Source organism: Protopterus annectens, chromosome 4.part1 (assembly GCF_019279795.1).
Source record: "Protopterus annectens isolate FY-2018-M chromosome 4.part1, PAN1.0, whole genome shotgun sequence".
NCBI lineage: Eukaryota > Metazoa > Chordata > Ceratodontiformes > Protopteridae > Protopterus > Protopterus annectens.
Genome location: NC_056734.1, coordinates 238,513,431 through 238,532,084, shown reverse-complemented (window position 1 = coordinate 238,532,084; position 18,654 = coordinate 238,513,431). Strand labels below are relative to the sequence as shown.

General features: G+C 41.9%; 1 protein-coding gene across 2 annotated transcripts in view; it reads left to right on the top strand.

Moving 5' to 3' along the window:
- Positions 1–18,654, top strand: part of LOC122800826 (phospholipid scramblase 2-like) — a 1,997,253-nt gene that overhangs the window by 1,216,668 nt on the left and 761,931 nt on the right. The gene's annotated exons all lie outside the window — the stretch shown is intronic.

The following is an 18,654-nucleotide window of genomic DNA, read 5'->3' as shown; positions in this document are numbered from 1 at the left end:
ATATCAAACCCCAAACCTGGTAAACCTCAAGCTTGCGGCTTGGTTGATCCAGTTCCACTGATGGCAAGGACCCCCGGTATCTCATCACCAGTGAAGGCCATTCTGGTAGCGGCTCATAAGCCGGCTACCAGGAAAATATATAATAGCAAGTGGAAACGCTTCTCCATCTGGGCAACAGACAAGGGCCTGGATCCTTTTACAGTTCCTATTCCGACAATCTTGGACTTCCTGTTACTGATTTTTCGGCAGGGAGCAAGTGCTTCTACGGTTAAGGTGCAGTTAGCAGCCATTTCCCATTTTCATGTGGGAGATGGACTAGGGTCATTGGCATCCACAAAGTTATGCAAAACTTTCTTCCGAGGCATCTTTCTCTTGAAGCCTCCTGTGAAAATGGTGGTGCCCCCATGGGATTTGACACTAGTCTTGCAAGCCCTGACAAGTCCACCCTTTGAGCCTGCAGCCTCGATTCCTTTAAAATTCTTGTCCTGGAAAATGGCTTTTTTGGTAGCTATTACGTCTGCCAAGAGGGTTTTGGAACTCCAAGCACTGTGTATGAAACCCCCTTATCTCATTTTTCACAGGGATAGAGTGTCTCTCAGGACTAACCCGTCTTTCTTACCTAAGGTGGCTTTGGAATCTAATATCAATCAATCAATCAATTTGCCCATGTTCTTTCCAAATTTTCAGAATAAGGGGGAGTACATATTGCACAAACTGGACGTACACAGGCAACTACGTTTTTACTTGCACAGAACTAAGGATTTTCGCAAGCCTGATCAGTTGTTTGTGTCCTTTGCAAAATCAGCCAAGGGAAGGGCCATTTCTAAAGTGACCCTAGCAAATTGGATTTGTCAATGTATAGTTCAGGGGTATGTATCTTCGGGCAAACCAGCTCCTATGGGAATACACGCTCATTCTACCCAGTCCATCGCCACCTCAGCAGCTTTCTGGTCCAGGGTTCCCTTGGACGACATATGTTCAGCAGCTACCTGGTCCTCTTCTCATATGTTCATTTCTCATTATAAACTGGATATGATATTGAGAAGCAGGGCTTCTTTTGGCTCCGCTGTGCTTCGGAATATCCTTCCATAAGGCCACCCAGGTTTATTGTCTAGGTAGCTGGAGACTCTGTCCCACAGGTTGCAGAGCAAATGAAGTAACTACTTCAGATAAAGAAGTTATGTACTCACCATAACGTTCCATCTGAGTAGGTACTTCATTTGTCTGCAACCATCCCCCCCTGCCATCCCCCTAACCTTTTCTCGGGTTTTCTTCTGGTCACCTGAAATTTTGCTGTCTTGAGGTTAAGTCTTCAGTATACCTCTGTCGAGGTTATGACTTAGATTGGGCAAAATCGATCTGAGGTAATACAGTTAGTAGCAAGGGATTATGGGTAGGGGAGGAGCTAGGAGCTCGGATCTTGTAGCTTGTGAAGCTGCCGGCTCAGATCCGAGATCAGATCCGATACCCACAGGTTGCAGACAAATGAAGTACCTACTCAGATGGAAAATTATGGTGAGTACATAACTTCTTTTTCTTGTGAAACATGGCAAAACAAGAGGATTTGCAAATACTGGATTCCATTGGACTTTGTTGAACTTTTAGGGGACTGTAAAGCATATGCCCTACTTCATGTCATTAATCTTTGGAAAAATACTTGAGAGAGGGGAAGAGGAGGGACAAAGTTAGCTGTAAGTAAAAAAATATCTTAATGATACTACATTAATGGTGCATGACTTTCTTTGCAAGCTATGAAGTATTTTTTTCAGTTATCTTTAAGTGTAGTGGGGATACTAACATAAACAGGTACTTTTTTTTCTTTTCTTTTTCTCCTGTCTTCTCTCTTTTTCCTTGTTCAGTTTTAAGAAATGTAAGCACTGCAACATAAAAAAAGAAAGGGGGAGGAAGAGTCAGGTTAAGAGAGTATGACAAAAGAAAAGTTTGTGTGCTTTTTCTCATGCTTGCATAGGGAAATGACTGAGTCAAGATCCTTGCCTTCATCCAGTAGCAAGTTTTAACAGAAAGCAAATAAATGAAAATGAATGTTGAATATTATAAGGCTTTTTTCCTGGTAAACAACGTATCCTTAACAGTTTTGTGTCTGGTTTACATGTCCCTAGAAGACAATATAATAAAGAGAAATGGCTTGGAGAAAGTGTTTACTGAAAGCATTCAAGTGTTTTCTCAGCTGGGAGAGCTATAAAGACAAGACAAAACCAGACAACACTTACTAAAAGCACAGACTGTACCATGTGTGTTAGCATGAATGACCTTTCTTTTTGGTTAACCCTAGTTTGTCTGTGTGACTATCAGTTTAGAACTGTTTGTTCTTATTAGGAAGGTAATACTTGAAATTTTGAAGCTGTACATAGTTTGTGTGTTATTATTAAGTTAATAGGTGTTAGGGGGTATGGGGGGGGGGGGTTGAGGGCTTTCAATAAAACAGAAAGTTTTGTAAGACCAAGCTGCCAAACAATATATGCATGTAACATAAAAGTTGGAGCTAGACATTTAACAAAAAAGCAGTTAAACGTAAAAGGTGGGAACAATTACTATATAAGAAAATTATGCTTTCTGTAAGATTTTCAGGATGGTTCTTCAGAAGAATACCCCGGGCAGGAAAAGAGGAGTACTTATATTAATTGCAAGATAAGCTCCAATAGTGATAGAAGAGACAAAAATGATAATGGTAGATTTTCTAGTACTAAGGGGGCTGCTGGTAAGAGAGGAGGATTACACTGGCATGTACTTATATTCCACCTAAAACCGTTATAATGGAGGTTAAGAAAATTCTGGGAGAAATAACTATCTTTCAGCAAGGAGTTTTATTTATAGATAGGGACTGAAATGTGTTTTTCATCAACAGAGATGTGTCTGAGAAGTCCAGAAAGGAAAATATAACAAAGGAGGGTAGATTTTTGAAGAAAATTTTGAAAATGTTTGGCATGGAAGATATGAGCTCAGTACTCAGAGTTTGGAGTGAATTTACATATTATTCCCCAAGATACAAAAAGTGGGCTAGGCTACTGAGAATTTTTATTTCACAGCAACATGTGCACTTAATTGAAGGTCTTGAAACACACCCAATAACTATTTCAGATCATGCGCCAATAATAACTAAAATAAAAACACAAGGTAATGAAATAAAAATGAGACACTGGCACTTTCCCGCCTATCTTTTGAAAAGAGAAATTTAAGGAATGGGTTTTGGAAATTATTCAGGAGCTATTAGAGAAGACAGACATTTCTTCTGAAAATATAGCTAGGGAGTGGGATAAAGTTAAAGTGGAGTTTAAAACTAGGGTGGACATAAAGGAAAGGGAGATATGGTTAAGAAGTAACAAGAATTATTTAGATGGACTGACAGATATTAAAATATTGCAAAATGGGGGAAATCCCACAAAGCAAGAAGAGGAGGAACTGCAGAATGCTAAACAGAAAATAAGGGATTACTTTGATAATATGCATGAGTTTAGAAAGACTGCTGTTAAGCAAATGTTTTTTGATAATAACTCTAGAGTACAAAAACTTTTAGCACAATGACTCAGCAACAGAAAGTAGAAAGAACTTTCACCAAGTTTAGGGAGCCTATAACAAGGAAGTTAACAGACATCCTGTAGAAGTACTTGAAGTATTTCAAAAATTTTATTAAAGTCAGTATAAAGCAGAGAAATATGGAAAGCAAGAAATAGTACAAATGGAATTTTTTCTGGAAGAACTGAATATGCCAAGGTTAGAAGTAATGAGGCTCAGTTGCTAACAGTAATGATAGGAGGAGATGAGATCAAAATTGTGACGTATAACCAATCTACAGGAAAGTCCCCAGGAATAGATGGTATTCCAGTGGAAGTTTGGAAGCTAGGAGGGGAAAAAACTGATAAAGATCTGGAAGGTTGTGTTTAACAGTATTTTAACAGAAGGAGAAGTACTAACATCCTGGAAGAAAGCAGTGGTAGCTGTAATACCTAAAAAGGATGAAGAGTCATTGGATCTAGCATCATATGGGCCCATTTCAATACTAAGTCATGATTATAAAGTGTTTATGTCTACAGTGGCAAAAGTGATGCCAAAATTGATAGATATGGATTACTGATTTTGTGGAGAGGAGGCAAATATTTAATAACATTAACAGAACACTGATGATCCAGAGGGAAACAAAATGTAAGAAAATACCACTGTTTTTCGTGGGTCTTGATGCAGAGGAATCATTTGAGAGAGTAATCAGGGACTTCATGAGCAGGGCAATGGAAGTAGTTGCTTTCCCTGATAAAATTATAAGGTTGATTGTAAGTATATATGAGGGATCGAAAGTGAAAATTAAAGTGGGTGGGGTCCTGTCTGATAATTTCTGCTTGAGCAGAGGAACCAGGCAGTGGTGTCCTGTTTCCCCTTTGTTGTTTGCATTATAATTAGAACCATTGGCAAGGAACATAAGGGATTCAGAAATTCAAGAATATAATTGGTATGGTAGTTTCAAAAAGCTGGCTCTATTTGCAGATGATATTATTTTATATCTGACAAAACCAGAAGGGGACATTACAATGCTGTGGCACATTTTAAGACCATTTCAAATCTTCTTGAGATACAAAATTAATGAAGCTAAAACAAAGGCAATAGCAGTAAATTATGTACCCACACAAAAATTGGTCCAGCATTATCCATATTTATGGGAACATGATAAAATAATCATGATACGGGGGAGAAGCTCAAGAAACAAGGAGAGAGACTGAGATTTTGGATGCAGACCCTTAAGGAGAATGACAATAATCATATAGAATGTTATATTCATAAAGTAGCAGAAAGTATTTTAAGAACTAAGCCAGCACGGGAATGGAGAAAAGAGATTTTCCATTAGGGATGAATGCAATTAGGGATACAGACAATAGGCAAGAGGGAGTTGGAATTTATTGGAGAAAACTGGCAAAGGATCTAAATTATTGGGAGCAAATAACTGGACACCAAGAATTTATTTGGACTGCAGGTTAGAGATTGTCTTCCCTTTCAGTGATCGATATCAGAGTATAGGCAAATAGAAAGAAATAGGAGGGTCCTAAATGAAAGACCAGCACTGGTACAGTTATTAACAGAATATAGAACAGAAACTGATGTTAAAAAAGGAATAATTCTTAGAGCATATAAAATATTGCTTGACAACTATAAGAATCAATCAGAGGAGCTTAGAAAGGAGTGGGAAGAGAGATTGGATAAGCAATTCACAAGAAGACAATAGGGGGATATATGTATATTTCCCAGATATGCAACAAAGTCTAGAAGATTTAAGATCTTTGCTTAGAAGTGTTTACATAGCTATTTTTATACCCCAAGGAGACGCCAAAGAATTTTTCCTCAGATCAACAGCAAATGTTAGATGTGTGATTGGGAAGAAATAGGTAACTGGGAAAATATTTCCTGGAAGTGTAATGAGTTAGCAGACTCTGATTCCCAGGAGTGTGCCCTCTCAGAGATACTGGGTGAGCAAACTGGTGTAACTAAGCAGATGCTCTTTCTGAGCTATGATACAGAATTGGAATTGCCTAGACATAGTAAGGCCTTGCTGCATCTAATTATCATGGCTGCAAAAAAGCAATTAATAGAAAATGGAAATCAAAGTCTAAACCAACTTTACCAGAAGTAGTGAATATAGTAGTAGAGATAAAGCAACTGGAATTGAGATCTTTAGAAAAGGGAAGGAGAAAACTACATAGAAAAAATGGGAATTGTGGAAGCATATGCAGAGGAGGAAAAGGTTTAAAAGAAGTCAGGATTTGAATGAGCTATGTAATACTTAATTGGCAATGACTTGATATATTATAAATGATGTATAATATTTGCAACTGCAGATGCATAGTGTTTGCAACTAAAATTGTGTTAATGTGATTTGTTTTTCATTTATACAAATGTAGGATTGCCTTTGTCATATGTGATAATTTAATAAAGATGTTTTTTTTTAATCTGATAAAGATCTGGAAGATTTTGTTTAACAGTATTTTAAGAGGAGGATAAGGAAAAACTTCCAGGAAGAAACTGGTGGTAGCTGTAATACCTAAAGAGGGTAAAGATCCATCAGATCCAGCTTCATAAAGTCCAATTTCAATACTAAACCATAATTATAAAGTGTTTGTCTACAATGGCTAAAAGAATGGCAAAAGTGATTCCAAACGTGAAAGCTGTGGATCAGTGTGGATGTTCTTTGTGTTTCACTGTTGCAGTCATTACATTTGGGTTATCTGCCTGCAGGTAGCTCTCAGTCAGCCTGATTATCAAAGTCTTGGGTCCTGCGTCGGATGCTGTCTCTTCTTCCATGACGTCAGGTAGTCAAGGGTGTAAAGCATGCAGCCAATGCCATTACATCAGTCTTTCATGCTGCACGGTGCCCGAAGCAGAAGCAGTTTGCAAGTGCTGGTCGACCGACTCCTGAAATTTTCATTTTCGAGTTTCAGAACCAAAGTCTTCAATAAAGCTAAGTACCCCATTGGGGATCCTTTATCTTGCTCTAAACCGATGTCAGTAAAAGTTAACAATTGTATTACCTGTGGAAAGCAAATACCTCATAAATATTTTCATTCGTACTGCATTCCTTGCCTAGGCCCAGACCACGACGTCCCTTGCTGTCGGTTTTGTGCATTATTCAATCCTCAAACTATACGTCATCGGTCTTTTTTTGCAGCAAACCATTTTGGTACTCAGTTTAATTATCCAGAAATGGCTTCGGTAAGCCAACCGACTACCAACATTCTGAAAAAACGTAAAGGTAAAGACAGAGACAGACTGCATAGGTCCAAAGCTGCCGACGACGCTTCCATTAAGTTAGTCGCCAGTACTCAGTGAGGTGCTTTCGCAGCCCCTGATACTCACTACCTCAGATTCGCAGGCCTCTACTGAGACCCATTCGGAGTCTGGTATGCCACGAGATGCTTCTTCGACTTGGGAACCTGTGGATTCCTCTACCTTGGATGGGTCCGGAACCGCTGTGCAGGCACCGGCTTCTGAGGGTGTATTCAGGCCTATGGACTTGCATTTCAAGCCGACGCCATCTTCTTCTTCAAGGCCTAAAACTCGACCCACGCTTAGAAAACTGACGTCCAATCTGCATGGTCAGCCCCATATGCCTAAAAAACAAATTATAAGAATGGCTGAAGACCTTATTACTCTAATTAGGGGAAGCCAGCCTTCTCCCTCTAAGAGACCTAGAACTGATTTTCCTTCTGATTCTTCTGATCAGGATTCTGAAAATTTTGTTTCTTCTGATGACCAGGATTTGCGCTTATCTACCTATGAGGATTCTGATGCAGAGGACTCCATACCCTCTGCTTCCCCTTCAGAAGATTTTTCTTTTGGTGAAACCTTGCACAATCTTAGGGAGCATTTCCGCTGGGAATGCCAGGATTACTCTGACTCCAAAAAGAGGCTTAGGGAATTCTTACTCCTACCTCAACACAGGCCTTTAGCTATCCCTCCTGTACTGGACATTGTAGATCTTGGAATCTAGCCTGGCCCCAGACACTTTACCACCGGCTCCCATGAAACCTGACAGGTATTACCGAGTACCTGACTCTCACAAGGTCCTCTTTAAGAATCTTACTGCGGACCCAGAGACCATTTCACAGGGACCCAAAGGCATTAAGGTTACTACTGCCAAAAACCCTACCTCCTCTGATAGAGATTCCAGGGCCCTGGACAGATGGGGTAAGAAGGTATACACTTCTGCTACTTTGGCCATTAGGGCCTTAAACTGCCAGTTTCATATGTTAAAGTATCAGCAGCATATTATTGGACTATTTAAACAGAAAATGATGTTGATTCCTGACTGTAATGAAAACAAAGAATTACAGGATTTAATGCATTCTGCTGAACAGGTTGGTAAACATACTTTGTAATGTTGTTTCTACTCTTTAGAAGCATCTTGCAGGGCTGCTGTCACTGGGTCTGTTCTTAGAATGCATGCTTGGCTTAAGGAGCAAAATTTGCCAGATCATGTTAAAGCTCAATTACTGGATGCTCCCTTAAACCAAAACCACCTGTTTGGCAACAAAGCAGAAGAAGTACTTAAAAAGATGGAGGAAAATGCTAAATCTATGCAAACTGTTAAAAATTTCCTACAAGTACAACCTCTCAGATTTAGTAGGCATTGGCCTTCTAAGAATTGGTCCTTTCCTGTCTCTTCCAGGCCTTCTCAGTCCAAACCCAGGGACAGCAGAACACCTAGGCTACAGTCTCAAGGTACTCACAGGCCTAAGCAGTGGGGGGCTCCCACTTCCAAAGCTGGAAGTAGTTAGACATCCCCCTATGGTAAACTTGCACAATGACTTAACCTTAAACCTTCCAAGCCCTGCTCAACTGTCTGCTCCCTTAGGGGGAAAAAAATCGCCCTGCATGCAAATAACTGGGAACTCATTACCCAAGACAAATGGATTTTAAATATAGTTTCCCAAGGATACAGATTCCACTTCCACTCCTTACCAACCCCAAACGGTTGGCCAGACCTACCCCCAAATCAGTGAGCAGAGGCTCAACAGCAGGTTCTCTCTCTTCTAAGTATCAGGGCTATTCAACGTGGTCAAGGTTTTTACTCAAGACTTTTCCTGGTACCCAGAAAAGACAACTCCTGGCATCCTATCCTGGACCTGTCTATTCTAAACACCTTTTTGGTAATCCCAAAATTCAGAATGCTAACTCTTCATCAGCTGCTTCCCATGTTAGGCAGAAATGCCTGGTTGGCAACATTGGCCTTAAAGGAAGCTTACCTGCACATCCCAATAAGGGAATATTGCAGAAAATACCTATGCTTCAGAGCAGGCTGCATGCAGTTCTCCCAGTTCTCTGCACTGCCCTTTGGCTTATCTACTGCACCCAGGGTATTCACAAAGTGCCTAGCTCCAGTCATTGCATTCTGCAGGCAAAGAAATATACAAATATACCCATACCTGGATGATTGTCTAATTCAGGCAGAAAGCCAGGACATACTATTAAGCCATCTGGCATTTGTAAAGAAACTGCTAACCTCACTGGGGTACACCATAAATGAAAAGAAATCTCACCTAGTACCCTGCCAACAAATTTTATTCCTGGGAGCAAGCTTGAACACAACTTCCCAGGTGGCCTACCACACGCCAGAGAAACAAGTTTATTTGACAGCCTACTTCAAACTACTGGGCTCAAAGACCCAGCTATCTGCAAGGAAAATACTGCAATCCCTGGGGTTCATGGCCTCTTGCATCCTACTAATTCCATATGCAAGTCTGCATATGAGGAAATTACAATGGTATCTTGAATTGGTAACTCGTGGTGGTGGTGCTGCTGTAGCGTTGTCGCCTCACAGTAAGACGCTGTCCGGTTCGATTCTCAGCTAGCGCGTCTTCTGTGTGGAGACATGTGTGAATGGGCGTACCTTTGTTGAAGGTTGTGCATAAGGGCTGGTAACTCGGCACGTAAAAATCAACTACCAATCCTTAGACACAAACAAACAAACAATGGTATCTAAAAAGCCTATGGTGTCAACATTCTCAGGACCTGGAATCAATGATTCCTGTCATTCCTTGTATAAAGACAGAGCTCCTTTGGTGAGCAGAGGCCTGCTTCCACAACACGGGACTGCCATTCACTCTACCCCCTGCCGCCCAAACCCTAACAACAGATGCATCAGACTATGCATGGGGGGCTCACTTGGCAGGGCAGTGCATTCAGGGCAAATGGAACCCGAGTCAAATGCACCTGCATATCAAGTCAAAAAGAAATGTTAGCTGTACAGAATTCTCTGACAGCCTTCAAGGACCACATTCTTCCAGGACAATTATTGGTAAAGACAAACAACACCACTGTTATGTGGTACATAAACAAGCAGGGGGGAACCCACTTGTACCCTCTCTGCAGACTAGCCATGGCTCTGTGGAACACAGCCTTGAGCTACCGAGTGCACCTACAAGCTCAGTACCTACCAGGCAAGCTAAATTCACTGGCAGATGGCCTAAGCAGAAATCTCATGGACCCACACAAGTGGAAACTGGAACCAAAGATATTCAACATTTTGAGAAACAAATGGGGGAGTCCAGAGATAGACCTGTTTGCCTCCCCTCAGAACTACCAATTGGACAAATTCTGCACAAGGACTCCCCACAGACAAGCGTGTAAAATGGATGCACTGTCCTTCACCTGGGAAAACCTCTCAGTTTATGCCTTTCCCCTTTTCCTCTCCTCTCGAAAGTTCTGCTAAAGATCAAACAGGACAAACCAAGGACAATTCTCATTTCACCAGACTGGCCACTCCAACACTGGTACCCCCTCGTGCACAGTATGTCACTGCTGGAACCATGGCACCTGCCTTAGATCCCTTCCCTGCTGTCCCAGCAGGAGGGCCAGATTTTGCACCCCCAGCTTCAAACCCTGAACCTTGCAGCCTGGCTAATTACCTGAGCTCTCCAATACCATCCCTCAGTAAGCAAGTGCTGGATGTCATTCTGGAGGCAAGGAGCCCTAGTACTAGAAAATCCTATGCTGAAAAGTGGAAAAGATACTGTTCCTGATGCTAGACTCAGGGGATGGGCACAACAGTGCCCAGCTTACCGCACATTCTTCAATACTTAACAGAGATTCTCCACAAGGGCCTTTCCTTCTCATCTATCAAAATTCAAGCCTCAGCCATTTCAGCACATTATAATACTGAGCCACCCCTATTCTCTCACCCCCTGCTGAAGCAATTCCTCAGAGGGGCCAAAAATTTAAGACCACCCAGGAGATCCCCTACTCCAGCCTGGGACCTTAACATTGTATTGGAAAAGCTCACTCTACCTCATTTTGAGCCAGCTGCAACTGCAGAGTTGAAATTCTTTTCTTGGAAAACAGCCTTCCTTCTAGCCATCACTACAGCAAGAAGAGTGTCTGAGTTACAGGCCCTCATGGCAGTGGAGCCCTTCATCATCTTCCATGCAGACAAGGTGTCCCTCATGACCAATCCTTTCTTTATGCCCAGAGTGGTGTCCAGTGTGGCCCTTAATCAGTCCATTCATTTGCCAACCTTCTTTTCCAATCCACAGAACAAAGGAGATCGAATACTGCACTCTTTGGACGTGCACAGACAACTTGGATTTTATTTGGACAAGACTAAGGAAAACTGAACAGCTGCTAGTTGTCTTTGCTGCAGGGACAGAGGGGAAGGCCATTTCAAACCAAACCATTTCTAAGTGAATAGGCCATTGAATTCATTTCTGCTATAAGCACCATGGAAAACCTACCCCACAGGGGATAAGATCACATTCCAGCAGGGCTGCATCTACTTCAACAGCCTTTCTCAGAGGTGTTCCTACCAGGGACATCCTAGAAGATGCTATCTCGAGCTCTGTACATACCTTCACCAAGCATTACCACTTGCCTATTTTTTTCTAAATCCAGAGCTGGTTTTGCCACTGCAGTCTTGCAGGGTTTAATAGCTGGTCCTAATGCTCTCTAACTACCTCTTCCCTTCCTTAGCTTTGTGACTCTACCTAAATGAGATGACTGCAACAGTGAAACAAGAAGAACATAGTACAGAAAAAAAAATGGACTCTGTAAAAGTTTTTCCATATTTAGAATCTCAACAATGTTCTACTATTATCTTATTATTGTATAAATTGTATGTAATGCTGTAAATTATGTTGTTGCCTATGCTTGGAGCTTTTCTCCCCGGGCCTCTACTGAAAATGGACATGTATCCAGTTAGACTAGCCTGGTCAACAAATGTAAAATAAAATAAATAAATGAATAAAACAGTTGTGTACACTTACCATAAATGTAGATGTCCGAGTGTATTCACTTTTGCAGTCCTGGTTACCCTCCCTCCAGCCCCCTGACTTCTATTGGCAATACCTTTCTTCTTGTTTACAGTGTTTAAGCTTTCTGGTGTATTTGTTGGAGGTGAAACCTTGTATATAATTGCTTCCCATTATGAGGGCACCTGACATCTGGGGCAAGAAAAAACTGATATAATGGCATTGTCTGCATGCTTTATACCCCTGACTACCTGACGTCATGGAAGAAGAGACATCATCTGACACAGGACCCAAGACTTTGATAATCAGGCCGGCTGAAGGCTACCTGTAGGCAGATAACCCAAATGTAATGACTGCAACAGTGAATACACTCGAACATCTACATTTATGGTAAGTGTCCACAACTGTACTTTTTGTGGAGGGGAGGCAAACATTTGACAACACTAAAAGAACATTGATGATTAAGAGAGAAGCAAAATGTAAGGAAAACACCATTGTTGTTGGTTGGTCTTGATGCAGAGAATGTATTTGACAGTGTAAGCTGGGGCTTTACGAGCAGAGCAATGGAAGCATTTGCATTCCCTGATAAAATTATAAGGTTGATTAGGAGGATATATAAGGAATTGGAGGTGAAAATTAAAGTGGGTGAGGTCCTCTCTGATAATCTCTGCTTGAGCAGAGGAACCAGGCAGGGGTGTCCTCTCTCCCCTTTGTTATAGGCAATATATTTAGAACCATTGGCAAAGAAAATAAGGGACTCAGAAATATAAGGATATAATTGGTATGATAGTTAGGAAAAGCTGGGTCTACTTGCAGATGACATTATTTTAAACCAGACTAAACCAGAAAGGGACATTACAGTGCTGTGGAACATACTGAGACAGTTTCAAATCTTTTTGGGATACAAAATTAATGAAGCTGAAACAAAGGCAATAGCGGTAAACTATGTACCCACATACAAATTGGTTGATGATAATTATAAAAGTCAATCAAAGAAGATTAGAAAGGATTGGGAAGAGAGACTGGATAAGCAAGTCACAAAGAAACAATAGGGGAATATATGTATGTCTCCCAAATATGCAACAAAGTCTAGAAGATTTAGGTTTTTTGCTTGTTAATGTATACATCGATGTTTTTATACCCCAAGGAGACTCCAAAGAATTTTTCCTCAGGTAGTTGGAGGTGTGATAGGGAAGAAAGAGGTAACTGGGAACGTATCTTCTTGTAGTGCAGATTTTACATATTCCCTACAGACTGCACTGTCAGAGATACTGAGTGAGCAAATTGGTGTAACTAAGGAAATAATTTTTTTTTTTTGAGCTATGATACAGAATCTGAATTGCCTACACATAGTAAGGCCTTGCACAGTCTAATTTATGATGGCTGCAAAAAAAGCAACTAGTAGAAAATGGAAATCAAAGTCTAAATCTACTTTATTAGAAAGAGTGAAGATAGTAACAGATAAAATAAGTTAAATTTTGAACTTTATTAAAGGGTAGGAGAAAATTACACAGGAAAATGGGAATTGTGTGATCAGTACATGCAGAGGAGGAACAAGGTTTAAAAGAAGGCAGGAGTTGATTGAGCTATGTAATGGCTGGACTGACAATGACTGGGTATAGTATAAGTGATATTTAATGTTTGCAGTTACATTTGTGTGGGCATGGTTTGTAATGTATAATGTTTGCAAATAAGATTGTGTTGGTATGGTTTATTTTCATTTATATCAATGTAAGATTGCCTGTGTCATGTGTGATAATTTAATAAAGGTGTTTCTTGTTTAAAAAAAACCTTGTCCTAAATGACCTATGTTGAGAGAGCTTTTTAATGTAATGGTGATAGGCATCCATACTATAGTGATCTGTATAATTAAACAATATTACAAAACAATAAACTGAAGGTTGGATTATAAACACAAGAACATAATCTGCATGGTTTGAGAATTCTTTAAAAGTAAAGGAAGTAGAAATAACATAAGAGAGGAGTATGGTAATTAATAAAAAGGAGTTTATATATTATAATGGAAAAAAAGTAGAATGGCCCATTCTCATACATGAAGACTATTTGTTTTAAAAATGGGAAGGCAACAGTGTTCCGATTATGGGGGGACAGAACCAGCACATTTTAGGATTCCTAAATTTATCTTAGTTATACCTAAAACTTTCATGACCTTCATCAGATGTCCACCCTTCAGCCTGCAAATCTAACAGATGACTAACCATAGTCATCTCAAACTATGCATGTCTGGTTTTCATGAGTACCTTGACTAAAGGTGTGTGGGAGTGGATACTACCCCGAGGCCTGACTTTTAGGTTGGGTCTTGGTAAAACTAGTCTTGATAGGATCCTGTATCTTTTAATCTAAACTAAGATGAGTCTCTTTTCTGGATTGGTCTTTACAAGGTCCTTCACCAGATCGCCATATTAGATCAGAGTATACACAAAGGATATAAACAAGGCTGATTTAATTATTTACAAGAAGTTAACAGCACAGAAACCTCAGGAAGAATAGTTCAACTTGACGATCATGTGATCAAGCAAAGTGGTAATGTAGCTAGAAATGGTGTTAAATAATGCCACTGTAAAGCACTACAATTTAAATAGCATCATTAAGCTTTATCTTTGAGGAAGACTGAGTGCTGTCTGAAAACTGAGTGAAAGACAGTAGTCTAAAGCAGAAGTGATAGAGATCCAGATGCTAGGATTTTTAACAGAAAGGCTTTAATCACACTTACAGAAAGCATGAGAAGGAAGAGACAAAGTGAGTTGTGAAAATGTGGAAGAATGCAGTGGTCTGTTTAAAGATCTGAAACAGAAAAGATATGGGTTAAGGCTAGAATCCTATGCCAGCAGTAGCCAGTACAATGCAGTAGTGCTCATGTTTAAGTGAACAACCATGGATTTCTTTGTTTTTTCCCCCACTGTTTGGAAAGGCTAATTATTGCCATCTGAATTAGTAGCAAATAAAAAAATGCATATTCTAGTACAAGGAAGTAATTATCTTATAAAGAAGCTTAGAGCCGATATATCTACAGTAAATTTAGGGTCTAAATTACAGTCTGACTTCATCACCCTATACAGATGGATACCCAAGAACAAATTTACTATTTTCCCCAAAGAACCATTTTCATAGTATGAAGGACCCTACAAAAGTTACTTTTCACCTCAAGGGTTCCTATAAATAATGGGATCATACAAGTGTATTAATTCAAATACAAATATCCTTTTTTGGTAATCCATACTCTGTTAGAAATCACCCACTGAAAAAAAAAGAATACAGAACAGAAACTTAAGCCCTAACAGCCTAAAAGCTAGAAAGTCTATAGCTAAAATGTATTTCTAGATTATATATTGCCAATGATTGCTTTAAACTCTGCACATAATACAGCTCTGCTTCAGACTACTTTTAACAAAATTTGTAAATTCATTTATTTAACAGCTAACACAGTACATCACTGCTTACTTCTTCAGAGAACTATCTGGTTAGAGCGATCCATCCTCTCAACATTCCTTCATAAACTGAGTATACAATGCACATGCTCCTTCTTCTTTTCCATGCTAACAGGAAGTCAGGTGTTATGAGTTAAGAACAAGAGATGTTTACCTAATGCTATAAGTATATTTGTTACCACTGTTAGTATCAGTGGCTCAACAGGCAGCACCCTCCCCTTTGGTGTTGGAAGATCAGAAGAACATGGCATCTATTCCCACCCAAGATAGACGGGAATCCAGTATAAAAGTGATACTGCACTCCTGAGTGTTCTATCCTTTGGCTAAGATGTTAAACTGAGATCACATCTGCCTGGGTTGCTGGTAGCTTTAGGTGGATGTAAGCGATCCCACAACACCTATTAAAAAAAAAACGGGAATTTCCCCTTGTTAATATGTATATAAATTCTTGTCTCCCCAAAAAAGGGGCTAGTGGGACTAACCTAGTCAACAAAACATGAAGTAAAAAAAAATGCTGAGGAAAACCTGTTTCAGAAAAAGTCCCCAGTTCAATACACTGAGTGTTGAAAACAAGCAGAAGTAAGACAGAATAAACTCTTGCAGTTTTTCAAGCTATACGCAAGGAGCATCTATTAAATGAAAATTCATGATGTTAAGTTGTCAATCTCGCCTTCATTCTTGCTTGATGGGTTCGGAGCCGATCCTCGGCTCCGACTCGGCACTTGCTTTAGCTCGAGAACTCCTTTTACCAGCTCGAGGCAGCCCCATATCCCATGATGCAAGGCAGTAAGTACCCAGATCTCGTTTGCCGCTTCGCTTGGGAGGTCTTCTTTTTACCAGCTCCTGGTAAGTTGTTTCACTTTGTGATTTTCAAGCCCCTTTTTAGTCAAAAACTAATTTTTTTTATAGTTTAAATTTAATTTCTATCCCTTCCTGACAGAAATTCCCTGTCTTTTTGAATTTGTTCTTAGTTATCCCTATCCCACCCCCCCCCTGTTAGGGTGTGTGTGTTGGTGTTTTTTATAGAATACCTTTTGGTATTTTGTGTAATTTAATTTTATTTTGACTGGTGTGTGTGTGTTTTGTGTGTCGGCACCATGTCAAAGGAGAGGGTTTCAGGTTTTAAGAAGTGTGACTCGTGCTGTCAGAAAATGTCTCTGACAGACGGTCACACTTCTTGCCTGTATTGTCTGGGCCCTCTTCACCTGCAGGACTCCTGTGCTATTTGTCACTCCTTCAGCCAGAGAGTCCTGCAGGAGAGATAACAAACTGGTTCTTAGGGGCCTTCTTGCCGGAGGGCTCTCCGGCTAAGTCGGCTCCACGAAACCAGCAAGAGTTTCAAGGCCCAGGCTTCTGTTCTAAGCCTGCGGCCTCGGCTCCGACTTCGTGCAGAGTCGAGATCGCTCGGCTGGAGCCGATTCTGGCTTGACTAAGCCTTCGACACCGATGGCCATCGGTGCCGAACTGTATTGTCCACCGATGTCGGCTCCGATCGGCTCCGACACCCATGTGGCACAGGCATCGGTGTCGGCTCCGATCGGCTCTGACACCGTTACTTTGGTGGCTGTATCGGCTCCGGCTGGAGCCGATACATCGAGGCGTTCTGTCGACTCCGAGAAATCGGCTCCGACAGGATCCGTAGTGTCGGCTCCGATGGCTCATTCCAGGAAGAGGTCGAGGTCTCCTTCCTTGGAGCCGATACTTTCGGCTCCGGCTTCACCTCTTCTGTCGGAACGGAGCCATCGGAGCCGATCTTCAAGGTCATCCAGGTTGTCTGACCATGACCTAGAGAGAGTGGTCAGCAGATTGCTCAAGTCACAGGTACTGGCCCAAATGCTTCACAGTCCGTCTCAGCAGACTGTTGGTCCACACCCCGTTACAGTTCCTCCTTCAACTCTACCCCAGAGCTTGGAGTTGGAGTCTTCGGGCATAGTTACTGCTACGGCTGGAGGACGGATACCCCTTCTGTTCCTTCAGCCTCTACTCTTATCTCCTCTTCCTTAGAGGGATTCGGTGGTCGGGCTTCCATGGTCTCCTCCGAGGGGTGAGTGGCATCGGACCCTTGTCCGAACCCGCTCTTCCCCTTGGAGCCTCGGCCTTGGTGAGCTCGGCTCCGACATCTGCCTCGGATGCTTCCCTTCGGTGGTCCCTGGAGTTCCTAGCTCTTGGGAGCGGGTTCTCTCGGACCTGCCTGGGAGGAGCATTCGAGGTGATGAAGAGTGTACTGGCCACTGGTATCAGTCAGCAGTCTCTTCCGTAGCTCCTCCCTCTATTGTACCTGTTGACATCTCTGCCACTTCTCTTGCTACAGGACCCAGAGATCCTCCGCCTCAGGTTTCCCCATTGGGAATTTCCCCTCTTCCGAGGATTCTCCTGATGTTTCGGGAGATCCTCCTAGGAAGAGGACTTGTAAGAGGAAGCATGTAGACTCCCCCGAGTCTGTCACGTCAGATACTGACTTTGATGAGTCAGAGGGATCCCCTAGATCCCCCTCTGAGGATGTCTCCTTTTCAGACATCCTAGAACTTCTGAAACAGAGGGAAACTGGCCCACCAACAATCCCTCTGAGGATGAGTCAGTATACCTAGAGGCGTTTGGATCTTGGCCCTCCACCTCCTGGGTGTCTCCGCCTTTCGACCCCCTTATGCAGGTTATTGCACGAAAGGCGTGGACAGCTCCTGACTCTGTAGAGCCAGTCCCTAGGAGGCCTTCTAAATTTATCACTGCCCCTAGTGACAAACAATTCCTTACCAAGGGTGTCCCGCTGATGCCATGGTGGTGGCTGCGGCCACCAAAAGGAACTTGCAGATCCTTCCGTGCCCGTCCATCCTCCTAATAAGGACTCTAGGACCATGGATAGGTACGGCAAGCGGATGTTTTCCTCAGCGACCTTTGCTATGCGTTCGCTGAATTATCTGTGTCACTTCACCAGACTCCAGAGAGATCCTGAAGGAGCTGGGAGAAGTAGTTCAGGATCCTACAGCTGCAGGGGCTCAAGAAAAGATTGCTTCGCAGCTAGGAACCCTCAATTCCATTGCTAACTCCTCCATGCGGCTAATATCTTATGCTGCGGATGGAGCGAGTAGAGCCGCAGGCACAGGTGTGGCTCTTAGGCGCCAAGCCTGGATGCGGCTATGTGATTTTATGGATCCCTTTAAGGCGTCCTTCACAAATTCTCCCTTTGATGGGTCAGCTTTGTTTGGCCCTCAGGTGAAGGAGACCTTGACCAGGTGTGAGCAGGACGGCAAGACTCTTTCTGCTGTTGGAGTCCGTTTTCCACCCCTTCTAGGCCTTATCCCAAAGGACAGAAGGGTGGTAAGATGTGGTTCCGTAAATCCCAAGGAGTCACGCCCGGATTCACGTGGTCAGTTTACCCCTAGAGGCAGAGGGGTAACAACAACAGACACCGCTCTAGAGGCAGAGGGGTCCGAAAACCAGGGAAACAGGGAGCCTCTCTCTGATAA